The 16,478-nt window shown below is 35.0% G+C and overlaps 3 non-coding genes across 3 annotated transcripts; all 3 read right to left on the bottom strand.

The window, feature by feature from the left end:
• Window positions 1-1,502: 1,502 nt before the first annotated feature.
• On the bottom strand, window positions 1,503-1,664 carry LOC131181023 (U1 spliceosomal RNA). The gene has a single exon (XR_009149652.1). It is a non-coding gene; the product is annotated as a U1 spliceosomal RNA (small nuclear RNA).
• Window positions 1,665-9,808: 8,144 nt separating this feature from the next.
• LOC131181304 (U1 spliceosomal RNA) lies at window positions 9,809-9,970 on the bottom strand. The gene has a single exon (XR_009149931.1). It is a non-coding gene; the product is annotated as a U1 spliceosomal RNA (small nuclear RNA).
• A 765-nt stretch (window positions 9,971-10,735) lies between these two features.
• LOC131181296 (U5 spliceosomal RNA) lies at window positions 10,736-10,852 on the bottom strand. Its single transcript, XR_009149923.1, has one exon. It is a non-coding gene; the product is annotated as a U5 spliceosomal RNA (small nuclear RNA).
• Window positions 10,853-16,478: the final 5,626 nt, after the last annotated feature.

Here is a 16,478-nt window from a genome sequence, read left to right as displayed (position 1 = left end):
ACTATGAAGGTGTTGCATTCCACTCTTTAGAATGCATTAGCTTTAGATAACTATAGAAATTGTACTTAAAATCAGTATTTTACTCTCTGAATCTAACGTTCACTCCTATTTACCTTATTTTTCTAGAATACAAGAGATTTCTTGTTGAGCTCTAACCTACCTCTCTCCTTCGCAAGTCATTTAGTAATATCTGTTATGTTTTGTATAACTTTACTAAATTCTATAATTTCGCATATATTAGAAGTATTTTATTTGATTTGGGTCTGTAATATAATGCCATGTTGGATCTGTAAATCTATTAAATGCATATATGATTGAATTGGATGAGGGAGCTAAGCTTCCATTTGATTTTATGACATGATGAGTAGCTTACAGGTCGGGTGAGTCAAAAACTCCCCATTGGATGGTCCATGTTATGGTCGGACTCTGTCCGGTTGATTTCTTGAAATGGGGCTCAATATGGGCCTTAGGATTAGGTTAACGAATAATTAGACTTACTACGGGTCTCGGGGGCTCTAAACTGGTTCAGGTCCTAGTATCGGTCTGGCCCATAGGTTAGGTCGTGACAATTCTCTGGTCTCCACATTCATAACTCATTTTTCTCTTACTTGGAAACAAAAGACAGCAGTGAACAGCCCCCTATTGAGTGTTCTAAATTTGTTCTTACAAACAAAAAGCCTTAACATTCTCTATTCTCTACTCTATTATAAGTTCTACAACCTTACAAGTTGCAACGTCTTAAAAATGTGAGTGTTTTTTATTTTTTTGGTATTTATGTCAATTATTTACTGATTTTTTTTCTTTTTTTTTTTTGGCATATTTATTGTTGAAAATTGTTGTTAATGTTAGATTTATTGTTAAACTTATAGTTTATGTGCATTTTTTCTAATGTTGATTTATTTTTCTAAAAACAAGTATATAATTGTTATTTGTTGCTTCTTGAAACATTTTTAGAATTAATTTTATTAAAATAATTATTAATTACAAAATAACATCAAATACAATTTTAATTAATTTTTTAGATATTTCCTATTTGCTAAAACTAAGTATAAGTGTAACTGTTGGAAAAGTCAAGACTATCAAGAACCTCATAAACATTCATTTTGGTGGTAATAAGGTTAGTTATTTACAATTTATATAATTATTTTAGGTCTAAATTAGTTAATGTTAATGATGTCAAAATATGATAGATGATAACGTCTTTATTTGATATATAAATACTTAGTATATAGTTGTATATCTTAATTTTATTTATTTCTACTAATATTTACTCATTTTATGAATTTTATAAATTTTTTAAAAAAATTTGTGTAGTGCCAAGCTGTTACCGTTATGGTACGACCCTCATAGGTCACAGGTCCATTTCCGTTACCTACAACCATTACCATAATTGCGACCATGACCGTAATTTAAAAGCATGCCCCACACAAGGAGAGAAAGGATCGAGTTGAAGCAAACGACTTCCCCGTTGCCAGTGAGTCCAAAGAGTAGTACTAAAATTGACAGAGGCTGCGCGAACGCAGGCCCCCACTGCCACAAATTATGACGTAGACTCTCCCACTTGGGGAGACCTTAGGCAGATGCACTCCCTAAAGTGCAATAGAAGCCAACTACCTAGGCCATGGACCTTCTTGATCACACATTGACCCCGTCCAGGTAAGTATGTTGTCAGTTAGCCATTATTTCCTATTTATATGTTCTGTTCACTCCTCAACTTTTCATCTATTCGATGTGGGATTAATGCCATGTGTGACAAAGGCAGGAGGAGAGAGTTTGCGCTGCTTTAAGTATCTTGTGAGGACGTCCAGTGCTCATCCTTGGCGTTGTGAATTGTTGTAATGGAAAAACAACTATCGTGGATTGTTCATGCTAAATATGTCATTGCTCCCTCAAGCTGTGACATATAGGAACAAGAGAGCCTTTTATTTTGGTAATGAGGGATGGTGTTAAATTCATATATTAAAGTATTTCAATTACTTTTTTGAAAATGTATAAATATTTTCTGGTTTAATGTGTATTATTCGGTTATAATTGAATCTGATAAAATTTTATTATTTTAATTCAATTTAGTTTTATTTTTTATTAATAATAAATCATATTTGTTGATTTTTTATAAATAAAAAAGATTATAAATATTTTTATTAATATTTAATTAATTAATAATATATATATAATAACTTTTTTTAGTAATTAAATTAATTATAATCAATAATCGATCAAACATTTTTTTTTTATTTCGTTTAGTAAATATTTTTAAAATCAATTAAAATTTTGATTAGTTATTGAATGCTAACAATATAAATTATGATAATCTTCACGTGGAACATTGTTCCATACTAATATATGAAATTGACAGCTATGTAATTCTGTATATTTGGTGGAAAAAAAACCTGTTACTGATGTAAAATGAAATAAAATTAAACTAGCATTGATTTTGGGCTGTGCTCTAATGAGATCAGCCCTCCAAAAAAGGCAAAAGAATAGTTCGCTTTGTGCTTACTTCGTGGCTTCATAAAATGCTATTTCGATAGCTACTAGCTATATAGGAAGTTTAGTGTTATGTGAATTAGTTGTCAATGGATGTGGGATTGCATCATCATTCTATATATATTTAGCAAGCAACATGCAGCAATCAGTGACGTGTAGTTACGTGGTAATCAAACAATGGCATTCAACATCTTCATACATGTCCATATATATTTCTATTCATATTATTCTGGACCCCTTGTATTTAGTTTTGCCGAGTAGTCTTCCTTCTGAAACGAACTGACTATTTTTCAGGAACATCAATGGTTTGCTGAATAGTATCTTTTGCCAATGTTTAACAGCTTAACGTTCCGAAAAAAATAAAAAATTAAAAAAAAAATTAAGCAGCAGTTTCATGCAATATCCCCAGAATCATTTTCAGTGTTTTAAATTTAGTGCTAGTAGAGCATCCAAATGGCCAAAAACCACGAGATGGGAATAATAAAAGAGTGAACTTAGTATGAGGTGAGGTTAAGCTCCGTCATAAGAGCAGCCCAACCAAAAATTTTTCGTATGCCACTATAAGCCACCGCAAGCACACTCTCTGTGTGTGTATATATATATATATATTGCTGGTAAGCTTAAAATAGCAAAACCTTGAATTGAAGGATTAGTTTTTAAGGAGAGCCCATTGAATTTACCTTAAAAATACTTGAAATTTCACTGAAAAATATAAAATATTTGGTTGGCAAAAGCGCTTATGAGAATGGCTTAACAATATATATATAACAATATCGTTTGCTTGCTAAAATTTCAGATTTTTCCTATTGATATTGTTTTTCTTTTTGGGGTAAGTACAGAATACTGATAATATATATTATCGCTGACAAAAATCATAACAAAAGCAAATTCCTCCATTTATTAATATTATTAACGGAGCAAGAATACAGATATAAAAAAAAAATTAGTTATTCAAACTAATAAATAATAACACAAGGATTTGTAGCATTCAATTTAATGCTTCAATTTTAACTTAAAAACCTTTTCACTACCACGAAAAGACAAAAAGATCAGCAACTCCATGAAGAACCAATTGGCATTTAACAATGACATACAAGAACAAATATAAATAAAGGCTTTAAAAGAAGATTGAACTTATTTTGTTAAGGGAAAACTCTACTTCCAAAAATAGGCAAATGCCAATTTTTTTTTTTAGTAAAAAGAGATTGAATAGTATGGGGTACTGATTTCAAGCGATGTAGAATTGCAGCTATATAGAAATATGCTTTGTTTGGCCCATATTATATATATATATATAATAATGGAATGAAGTTGCGAAACAAGAATTGATGGGATGCGCCAGGCCCTCCAAAAGGCCGAGAAAGGTAAGCTTATGCCAATCTGTAACAATAAACAGAGGAAGAAAAAAATATATGGAGTAGAATCTAAAACTGCTTTTATTAATCTGCTACATTTTGTATATATACATGATGGGCACACGTAAATGCCAGATTGTTCTCTCTAACAAACTTGTAACCATCCCTTTACAGCTCAGCAAAACCGTTTTACTTATTTAATAATCTTCCCGCCAACATAACTTATCTAATCTCTACAGCCCCCCTCAAGATGGAGATAGGGAAACCAATCCCATCTTGGACAGGAACTGATGGAAAAGAGATGAATTGAGGGGTTTGGTGAATAAATCTGCTAGTTGGGTTTTCGCACCAATATGTGAAGTGGAAATAAACTTGTTGATGACCTGTTGTCGAACAATGTGGCAATCGATATCGATGTGCTTGGTACGTTCGTGAAATACTGGATTTTCAGAAATGTGAACTGCTGTTTTCTTGTCACACATGAGAGGAATTGGTAAATGAAGGGAAATTTGTAAATCTCTTAATAAGTAGGAAAGCCATTGCAATTCACAAAATGTAGTTGCCATGCTGCGATATTCAGCTTCTGCCGAAGATTTGCTAACCGTAGCTTACTTCTTTGTCTTCCATGAAATGAGAGAAGAACAAAAAAAAATGCAATACCCCGTAACAGATTTCCTTGTCATAGAACAGGTAGCCCAGTCAGCATCACAATAAGCATGTAATTGAAGCTCTGTTTTAGAAGGGAAGAACAACCCCTTGGCAGGAGTACCTTTCAAATATCGAAGCAAGGCCATGAGAGCATCCCAGTGTTGTTGACGAGGTTGTTGCAAAAATTGACTCAAATGTTGCACACTAAAAGAAATATCAGGACGTGTTAAATGGAGATACAATAAACGTCCCACAATACGTCTATACTTTTCTGGATCACAATTAATGGTCCAGTGTCATCTAGCTTAAGAGACTTGGACATGGGAAATTCTTTAATCTTGGCATTAAGCATTCCAGCATCATGGAGAATGTCCAAGATGTATTTGCGCTGAGAAAGAAATAACCCATCACTAGAACGAGCAATTTTAACCCCAAGAAAATAACGAGCATGTCCCATGTCTTTGATAGTAAATGACGTGTGCAAATAGCGTTTGACATCAATAATATTGTTCTCATCTACTCCAGTAACTAATACATCATCAACGTAAACCAAGAGTGCAAGAAACTGAGTACCAGAACCATTAGTAAATAGGCAACTATCATGTGATGATTGAACAAAACCATAAGCTTGCAGTTTTGAAGTCAGCTCCTTGTTCCATTGTCGGCCTGCTTGCTTAAGGCCATAGAGCGATTTTATCAATCAGCATACTTGTCCAGGTTGTGCCTTATCATACCCCTCAGGGGGTTTCATATACAACTCTTCATCGATGAAACCATGGAGATAGGCATTGTTTATGTCAAGTTGGTGAATAGCCCATTCCTTAGCAGATGCAAGAGCAAGAAAAAGTCGAATGGTAACAGTTTTGGCTACTGGAGAAAAATTGGCAGTATAATCCAACCTCGGCAATTGGTTATATCCTTTAGCTACTAAGCGAGCTTTGTACCGCTCAAATGTACCATTAGAATTGTATTTAACCTTGTAAATCCATCTGGATTCAATGGCTTTTTTATGAGGTGGTAAGGACGTAAGCTCCCAAGTCCCATTATGTTCCAAGGCAGTAAGCTCTTTATTCATTGTCTCAACCCAATAAGGGTCATTCTTAGCCTGTTTATAACTGGTGGGTTCGGGAATCATAGAAACATTTACAAGGAAATTCATATAAGAGGGATCAAAAACAACAAAATTTGTGAAAGATGATAATGAAGACAGGGAAATATTACCTAGTGGAGGAAATGGTACCAATGAACTAGTAGCAGTTGATGAGCTGGAATCATGACATGAGGTATTAGGTTGGACGTGTGCCACAAAATCTTGAAGCCAAGATGGTTTTATTATAGGTCTACCACTGTAATGAACAGGTGGTAGGGAAGGTAGCTGATTAACAGAATCAGGTTGTGGGATATGACACAGACTAGGAATTGAATGTGGGGATTTTGGAATGTTGGAAATGGAGTCTAGAGCAATATGTGGTGAGGACAATGTAGTTTGTTCATATGAAGACAATGTGTCAGGTTGTGGTAAAGGTATAAGGGGCTATACATGATCACTGGGCGGAAGACTGAGCGTGTGAGGTTGAGAGAAAGGAAAAATATTCTCTTTAAATGTAACGTCTCTGGTGGTGAAAATGGACTTGGTATGAAGATTATATAGCTTATAGCCTTTTTGACCTGGGGAGTAACCAAGGAAAAGACAAGGATATGCTCTTGGGTCAAACTTTCTTTTATGAGGTAAAGTGTTGGTGGCAAAACACAAGCAACCGAAGGTTCTCATGAGTGAATAATCTGGATTCTTGTGATACAATAGCTCATAAGGAGATCGCTATCCTAAAATTTTCATGGGGAGCCTGTTAATAATGTAAGTTGCTGTGAGCAAAGACTCTCCCCAGAATTTAGATGGTATAGAAGACTGGAACATCAACGAACGAGTGACGATGCTTTCTTTTAACGATGCCGTTCTGTTGTGGCGTATATGCACATGAGCATTGGTGCATTATACCTCTTTTTTGGAATAATTGAGTGCATTCCTTATTGAGAAATTCATTGCCATTATCACTTCGTATAACCTTTATGGAAGTATCAAACTGATTAGCTATCATATTGAAGAAGACTTTGAGAGTAAAAGACACTTAGGTCTTATCTTGTAAAAGAAACGTCCATGTAGCTCGGCTATAATCATCTACAATTGTTAGCACAAAACGTGCTCTAGATATTGAAGGTGTTCCATACGGTCCCCATAGATCAGTATGTATAAGTTGGAAAGGTTTATCAGCATGTGATGAACTTGTAGGAAAAGGAAGACGCTGTTGCTTGGACATTTGACAAATGGCACAATCTGTGACTTGTGTTGCATGTGAAAGTTGGGAAATGTGAGAGATTGTAACACGTGAGGCATGACCCAATCTGTTATGCCATAATTGGCCATGAAAAGGAGAGACTTTATTTATATCAACACAAAATGTGTTTGTTTTATTGCAACTTTGCTCAGTACAGGTAGTAGGTATAGAAAAGTTTGAATCAGTATGATTGTTTGGTAGTTGAAAAGAAGACTTGTCCAACCTATATAACCCTCCTATCAATCTCCCAACAGCTACAACTTTCTTAGTCCATCGGTCCTGCAATAAACAGTAGGTAGGAAAAAAAATTACAACTATGTTAGATGAAGCTGTGAGTTTACCTACAGATAAAAGACTATTGAAAATTGAGAATACAAAACACATCTGTCAAGGAAAGGGTAGGGTGTAGAGCAATAGTACCTATTTGGCTGACACTTTGTTTTATGCCATCGGGTAAAGACACATAGGTTTGTTTATTTGCTGGTTGTGAGGATGTAAAACGTGTGTGATCATGGGTCATATGTGTGGAAGCTCCTGTATCTATGATCCAAGAACCATCCCAATTATATTAAGTACTAAGGAGGGAATGATTGAGAGCCATACTTGCATATCCAGAACAATTCTGGATAACATCTTCAACATTCATCTTGCATTTCATATACTTTGCGACTTCATTATGCATAGCGGTAGAAAACTCCTTTCCCCACTCTATTGTTGGCACATCTAATGGTGTTTCTTGAAGAGTCATATGAGCTTGCCCTTTTCCAAATTTTTTTTGTTTGAAATCATGAAACCAATCTAGATATCCATTAAATTTGAAGCAAGTTTCCCTTACATGTCCACTTTTATTGGAATAGTTGCAGAATCTATCATCCTTCTTATCTCCTTTACGAGTCTTACTACTTCCAGCATCCTTCTTCCCAAAATTACTTTTAGCCACCAAAGCAACATTCTCATTCACCTGTGTCATGGAACCATGAACTTCTCGTTGTGTTTCAACACTCAAAGTCATGGAATAGGCTTTGTTAACATTCGGTAATGGATCTTGAATAAGAATCTGATTACGAACATGATCGTAATTCTCTCCTAATCCCATCAAAAATTGTACAAGCTTATCACCTTCGTCCATATCAGCAATTGCCTTTACATCTCCACATTTACATCCATTACAGGTACATACAGGTGTAGGCCTTAAACAACTCAACTCATCCCATAGCCTCTTCAATTTTGTAAAATACACCATTAGTGACATACTCCCTTGAGTAAATGAAGCAATTTCACACTTGATATTGTATAAGAGAGGTCCATTATTAACACCAAATCTTTGTTCTAACTCATTCCAAAGATCCTTAGCAGATGGTGTATATATGAAAGATTCAACTAATTCCTTTGAAATAGATTTTAAGATCCAAGATATCACCATGTAATCTACACGCCTCCATTTCTCAAACAGATTGGAATTATCTGTTGGTTTTTCAACTTTCCAGTTATAAATCCAAATTTATCTTTGGCACATAATGCAATCACCATAGAACGACTCCAGGTTAAGTAGTTCATGCCATTTAAAGGAACACTTACCAATGATAGACCTGGATTATCAGAATTCTGCAACTTCAATGCTTCATTGATGTACTGATCAGCCGCATCCCTTACTTCGCTAACGTTATCAGATTCCATATCATCAAGAATAAGGAAATTTTAGAAAGAAAAAGCCTCCTTAATCAGTTTGATCGAATTTAGTCTGCAGTGTAGCTAAAGAAAATTGTCATCTACACAGGAAGAGCAAGCTCTGATACCATGTAACAGTAAACAGAGGAAGAAAAAAATATATGGAGAAGAATCTAAAAACTGTTTTTATTAATCTGCTACATTTTGTATATATAAATGATGGGCACACGTAAATGCCAGATTGTTCTCTCTAACAAACTTATAATCATCCCTTTGCAACTCAGCAAAATCGTTTTACTTATTTAATAATCTTCCCGCCAACATAACTTATCTAATCTCTACACAATCTCTTAGTAATATTGCTAAGGATCTCAGGGAAAAATTTTATAATTTTTAGAGCTCATTTGGGTAGTTTTTGCTAAAAGTGTTAGTTGTATGGACTAAATTGTAATTTTTCAAAATTGTGGTTGTTGACTGTTAGATAGGCCCAGGAGGGGCCATGTGATTTGATTGAGATATGGTTGTGTGACTTGTAGATATAGAAGTATATTTTGAGCCCTTCTGCAGGTGGGGTATGTTCTAGTTATAGGGAAAACTCTGTCAGATTTTCGGCACAACTTAGGGTGCCTTTGATTTTTTTTAAGCTTGTATTGAGTCAATCATATTAAATAATTGTAATGTAATTATCAGGTGAGCCAGGACAGCCTTCCTCCTCCTCCCAGCCACCACAGTGACCTCAGTTTAAGTCAGTGAGTAAAATATTGATTTTAATCATAATTTCAATATTATTATATATTCAGGCATGCCTATGTATCACTTATAAATATATATGTATGTAGTTAAATACTAGGCACATTTTATATTGCATCTTTTATTCGATAAAATATTATGAATGTCGTTTTATGGTAATTTGGAGCAATGTGCGTGTGTTGGCATGCGTGTGGTGTGTGATATTGGATGGTTAGTTATTTACAATTTATATAATTATTTTAGTTCTAAATTAGTTAATGTTAATGATGTCAAAATATGATAGATGATAACGTCTTTATTTGATATATAAATGCTTAGTATATAGTTGTATATCTTAATTTTATTTATTTCTATCAATATCTACTCATTTTATAAACTTTTCAAAATTTTCAAAAAAATTTGCATAGCGCCAAGCTGTTACCGTTACGACCCTCACAGGTCACAGGTGCAACGCAATTGCGACCACGACCGTGATTTAAAACCATGCTCCACACAAGGAGAGAAAGGATCGAGGTGAGGCAAACGACTTCCCGTTGCCAGTGAGTCCAAAGAGTAATACTAAAATTGACAGAGGCCGCGCGAACGCAGGCCCCCACTGCCACAAATTATGACGTAGACTCTCCCACTTGGGGAGACCTTAGGCAGATGCACTCCCTAAAGTGCAATGGAAGCCAACTACCTAGGCCATGGGCCTTCTTGATCACACATTGACCCCGTCCAGGTAAGTATGTTGTCAATTAGCCATTATTTCCTATTTATATGTTCTGTTCACTCCTCAACTTTTCATCTATTCGATGTGGGATTAATGCCATGTGTGAAAAAGGGAGGAGGAGGAGAGAGTTTGCGCTGCTTTAAGTATCTTGTGAGGACGCCCAGTGCTCATCCTTGGCGTTGTGAATTGTTGTAATGGAAAAACAACTATCGTGGATTGTTCATGCTAAATATGTCATTGCTCCCTCAAGCTGTGACATATAGGAACAAGAGAACTTTTTATTTTGGTAATGAGGGATGGTGTTAAATTCATATATTAAAGTATTTCAATTACTTTTTTGAAAATATATAAATATCTCCTGGTTTAATGTGTATTATTCGGTTATAATTGAATCAAATTGATAAAATTTGGTTATTTTAATTCAATTTAGTTTTATTTTTTTTATTAATAATAAATCATATTTGTTGATTTTTTATAAATAAAAAAGATTATAAATATTTTTATTAATATTTAATTAATTAATAATATATATAATAACTTTTTTTAGTAATTAAATTAATTATAATCAATAACTGATCAAACATTTTTTTTTATTTCGTTTAGTACATATTTTTAAAATCAATTAAAATTTTGATAGTTATAGAATGCTAACAATATAAATTATGATAATCTTCACGTGGAACATCTATGTAATTCAGTATATAATTCAGTATATTTGGTGGAAAAAAAACCTGTTACTGATGTAAAATGAAATAAAATTAAACTAGTATTGGTTTTGGGCTGTGCTCTAATGAGATCAGCCCTCCAAACATAGGCACATACCACTATTGAGTAGCAAGCACACGGTATTCTTTAGTAAAAGGCGAAAGAATAGTTCGCTTTGTGCTTACCACGTGGCTTCATAAAATGCTGTTTTCGATAGCTACTAGCTATATAGGAAGTTTAGTGTTATGTGAATTAGTTGTCAACCGATGTGGGATTGCATCATCATTCTATATATATTTAGGAAGCAAGGTGCATCAATCAGTGACATGTAGTTACGGGGTACTCAAACAATGGCATTCAACATCTTCATACATGACCATATATATTTCTATTCATATTATTCTGGACCCCTTGTATTTAGTTTTGCCGAGCAGTCTTCCTTCTGAAACGAACTGACTATTTTTCAGGAACAGAAATGGTTTGCTGAATAGTATCTTTTGCCAATGTTTAACAGCTTAACGTTACGAAAAAAATAAAAAATTAAAAAAAAAAATTAAGTAGCAGTTTCATGCAATATCCCCAGAATCATTTTCAGTGTTTTAAATGTAGTGCTAGTAGAGCATCCAAATGGCCAAAAACTACGAGATGGGAATAATAAAAGAGTGAACTTAGAATGAGGTGAGGTTAAGCTCCGTCATAAGAGCAGCCCAACCAAAAATTATCGTATGCCACTATAAGCCACCGCAAGCACACTGTGTGTGTGTATATATATATTGCTGGTAAGCTTAAAATAGCAAAAGCTTGAATTGAAGGATTAGTTTTTAACGAGAGCCCATTGAATTTACCTTAAAAATACTTGAAATTTCACTGAAAAATATAAAATATTTGGTTGGCAAAAGCGCTTATGAGAATGGCTTAACAATATATATATATATATATATATATATATATATATATATATATATATATATATATATATATATGTATATATATATATATATAACAATATCGTTTGCTTGCTAAAATTTCAGATTTTTCCTATTGATATTGTTTTTCTTTTTGGGATAAGTACAGAATACTGATAATATATATTATCACTGACAAAAATCATAACAAAAGCAAATTCCTCCATTTATTAATATTATTTAGGGAGCAAGAATACAGATTTAAAAAAGAAATTAGTTATTCAAACTAATAAATAATAACACAAGGATTTGTAGCATTCAATTTAATGCTCCAATTTTAACTTAAAAACCTTTTCACTGCCACGAAAAGACAAAAAGATCAGCAACTCCATGAAGAACCTATTGGCATTTAACAATGACATACAAGAACAAATATAAATAAAGGCTTTAAAAAAAGATTGAACTTATTTTGTTAAGGGAAAACTCTACTTCCAAAAATAAGCAAATGCCAATTTTTTTTTAGTAAAAAGAGATTGAATAGTATGGGGTACTGATTTCAAGCGATGTAGAATTGCAGCTATATAGAAATATGCTTTGTTTGGCCCATATTTTATATATATAATAATGGAATGAAGTTACGAAACAAGAATTGATGGGATGCGCCAGGCCATCCAAAAGGCCGAGAAAGGTAAGCTTATGCCAATCTGTAACAGTAAACAGAGGAAGAAAAAAATATATGGAGAAGAATCTAAAAACTGCTTTTATTAATCTGCTACATTTTGTATATATACATGATGGGCAAGCGTAAATGCCAGATTGTTCTCTCTAACAAACTTGTAACCATCCCTTTACAGCTCAGCAAAACCGTTTTACTTATTTAATAATCTTCCCGCCAACATAACTTATCTAATCTCTACAACCCCCCCTCGAGATGGAGATAGGGAAACCAATCCCATCTTGGACAAGAACTGATGGAAAAGAGATGAATTGAGGGGTTTGGTGAATAAATCTGCTAGTTGGGTTTTCGCACCAATATGTGAAGTGGAAATAAACTTGTTGATGACCTGTTGTCGAACAATGTGGCAATTGATATCGATGTGCTTGGCACGTTTGTGAAATACCGGATTTTCAGAAATGTGAACTACTGATTTATTGTCATACATGAGAGGAATTGGCAAATGAAGGGAAATTTGTAAATCTCTTAATAAGTAGGAAAGCCATTGCAATTCACAAACTGTAGTTGCCATGCTGTGATATTCGGCTTCCGCCGAAGATTTGCTAACCGTAGCTTACTTCTTTGTCTTCCATGAAATGAGAGATGAACAAAAAAAAAAATGCAATACCCCGTATCAGATTTCCTTGTCATAGAACAGGTAGCCCAGTCAGCATCACAATAAGCACATAGTTGAAGCTCTGTTTTAGAAGGGAAGAACAACCCCTTGGCAGGAGTACCTTTCAAATATCGAAGCAAGGCCATGAGAGCATCCCAGTGTTGTTGACGAGGTTGCTGCAAAAATTGACTCAAATGTTGCACACTAAAAGAAATATCAGGATGTGTTAAATGGAGATACAATAAATGTTTCACAATATGTCTATACTTTTCTGGATCAACAATTAATGGTCCAGTGTCATCTAGCTTGAGAGACTTGGACATGGGAAATTCTTTAATCTTGGCATTAAGCATTCCAACATCATGGAGAATGTCCAAGATGTATTTGCGCTGAGAAAGAAATAACCCATCACTAGAACAAGCAATTTCAACCCCAAGAAAATAATGAGCATGTCCCATGTCTTTGATAGTAAATGACGTGTGCAAATAGCATTTGACATCAATAATATTGTTCTCATCTACTCCAGTAACTAATACATCATCAATGTAAACCAAGAGTGCAAGAAACTGAGTACCAGAACCTTTAGTAAATAGGCAACTATCATGTGATGATTGAACAAAACCATAAGCTTGCAATTTTGAAGTCAGCTTCTTATTCCATTGTCGGCCTGCTTGCTTAAGGCCATAGAGTGATTTTATCAATCAGCATACTTGTCCAGGTTGTGCCTTATCATACCCCTCAAGGGGTTTCATATACAACACTTCATCGATGAAACCATGGAGATAGGCATTGTTTATGTCAAGTTGGTGAATAGCCCATTCTTTAGCAGATGCAAGAGCAAGAAGAAGTCGAACGGTAACAGTTTTGGCTACTGGAGAAAAACTAGCAGTATAATCCAACCCTGGCAATTGGTTATATCCTTTAGCTACCAAGCGAGCTTTGTACCGCTCAACTGTACCATCAGAATTGTATTTAACCTTGTAAATCCATCTGGATTCAATGGCTTTTTTATGAGGTGGTAAGGACGTAAGCTCCCAAGTCCCATTATGTTCTAAGGCAGTAAGCTCTTTATTCATTGCCTTAACCCAATAAGGGTCATTCTTAGCCTGTTTATAACTGGTGGGTTCGGGAATCATAGAAACATTTGCAAGGAAATTCATATAAGAGGGATCAAAAACAACAGAATTCGTGAAAGGTGATGATGAAGACAAGGGAATATTACCTGGTAGAGGAAATGGTACCGATGAACCAGTAGCAGTTGATGAGCTGGAATCATGACATGAGGTATTAGGTTGGACGTGTGCCACAAAATCTTGAAGCCAGGATGGTTTTATGATAGGTCTACTACTGCGACGAACAGGTGGTGGGGAAGGTAGCTGATTGACAGAATCAGGTTGTGAGATATGACATGGACTAGGAATTGAATGTGGGGATTCTGGACTGTTGGAAATGGAGTCTTGAGCAATATTTGGTGAGGACAATGTAGTTTGTTCATATGAAGACAATGTGTGAGGTTGTGGTAAATGTATAAGGGGCTGTACATGATCACTGGGAGGAAGACTGAGCATGTGAGGTTGAGAGAAAGGAAAAATATTCTCTTTAAATGTAACGTATCTAGTGGTGAAAATGGATTTGGTGTGAAGATTATATAGGTTATAGCCTTTTTGACTTGGGGAGTAACCAAGGAAAAGACAATGATATGCTCTTGGGTCAAACTTTCTTTTATGAGGTAAAGTGTTGGTGGCAAAACACAAGCAACCGAAGGTTCTCATGAGTGAATAATCTGGATTCTTGTGATACAATAGCTCATAAGGAGATCGCCATCCTAAAATTTTCATGGGGAGCCTGTTAATAATGTAAGTTGCTGTGAGCAAAGACTCTCCCCAGAATTTAGATGGTATAGAAGACTGGAACATCAACGAACGAGCAACCTGCAGCAAGTGACGATGCTTTCTTTCAACGATGCCGTTCTGTTGTGGCGTATATGCACATGAGCGTTGGTGTAGTATGCCTCTGTTTTGGAATAATTGAGTGCATTCCTTATTGAGAAATTCATTGCCATTATCACTTCGTATAACCTTTACAGAAGTATCAAACTGATTAGCTATCATATTGAAGAAGACTTTGAGAGTAGAAGACACTTGGGTCTTATCTTGTAAAAGAAACGTCCATGTGGCTCGACTATAATCATCTACAATTGTTAGCATAAAACGTGCTCTGGATATTGAAGGTGTTCCATACGGTCCCCATAAATCAGTATGTATAAGTTGGAAAGGTTTATCAGCATGTGATGAACTTGTAGGAAAAGGAAGACGCTGTTGCTTGGACATTTGACAAATGGTACAATCTGTGACTTGTGTTGCATGTGAAAGTTGGGAAATGTGAGAGATTGTAACACGTGAGGCATGACCCAATCTGTTATGCCATAATTGGCCATGAACAGGAGAGACTTTATTTATATCAACACAAAATGTGTTTGTTTTATTGCAACTTTGCTTAGTACAGGTGGTAGGTATAGAAAAGTTTGAATCAGTATGATTGTTTGGTAGTTGAAAAGAATACTTGTCCAACCTATAAAACCCTCCTATCAATCTCCCAACAGCTACAACTTTCTTAGTCCATCGGTCCTGCAATCAACAGTAGGTAGGAAAAAAAATTACAACTATGTTAGATGAAGCTGTGAGTTTACCTACAGATAAAAGACTATATTGAAAATTGGGAATACAAAACACATCTGCCAAGGAAAGGGTAGGATGTAGAGCAATAGTACCTATTTGGCTGACACTTTGTTTTGTACCATTGGGTAAAGACACATAGGTTTGTTTATTTGCTGGTTGTGAGGATGTAAAACGTGTGTGATCATAGGTCATATGTGTGGAAGCTCCTGTATCTATGATCCAAGAACCATCCCAATTATATTCAGTACTAAGGAGGGAATGATTGAGAGCCATACTTGCATATCCAGAACAATTATGGGTAACATCTTCAACATTCATCTTGCCTTTCATATACTTTGCGACTCATTATGCACAGCAGTAGAAAACTCCTTTCCCCACTCTATTGTTGGCACATCTTATGGTGTGTCTTGAAGAGTCATATGAGCTTGCCTTTTTCCAAATTTCTTTTGTTTGAAATCTTGAAACCAATCTGGATATCCATTCAATTTGAAGCAAGTTTCCCTTACATGTCCACTTTTATTGCAATAGTTGCAGAATCTATCATCCTTTTTATCTCCTTTACGAGTCTTACTACTTCCAGCATCCTTCTTCCCAAAATTACTTTTAGCCACCATAGCAACATTCTCATTCACCTGTGTCATGGAACCATGAACTTCTCGTTGTGTTTCAACACTCAAAGTCATGGAATAGGCTTTGTTAACATTCGGTAATGGATCTTGAATAAGAATCTGATTACGAACATGATCGTAATTCTCTCCTAATCTCATCAAAAATTGTACAAGCTTATCACCTTCGTCCATATCAGCAATCGCCTTTACATCTCCACATTTACATCCATTATAGGTACATACAAGTGTAGGCCTTAAACAACTTAACTCATCCTATAGCCTCTTCAATTTTTTAAAA

This window comes from Hevea brasiliensis, chromosome 6, assembly GCF_030052815.1.
Source record: "Hevea brasiliensis isolate MT/VB/25A 57/8 chromosome 6, ASM3005281v1, whole genome shotgun sequence".
In the NCBI taxonomy this organism is placed as follows: Eukaryota; Viridiplantae; Streptophyta; class Magnoliopsida; order Malpighiales; family Euphorbiaceae; genus Hevea; species Hevea brasiliensis.
Note: the sequence above shows the minus strand (reverse complement) of the source record. Positions and strands in the feature narration are given on the sequence as shown.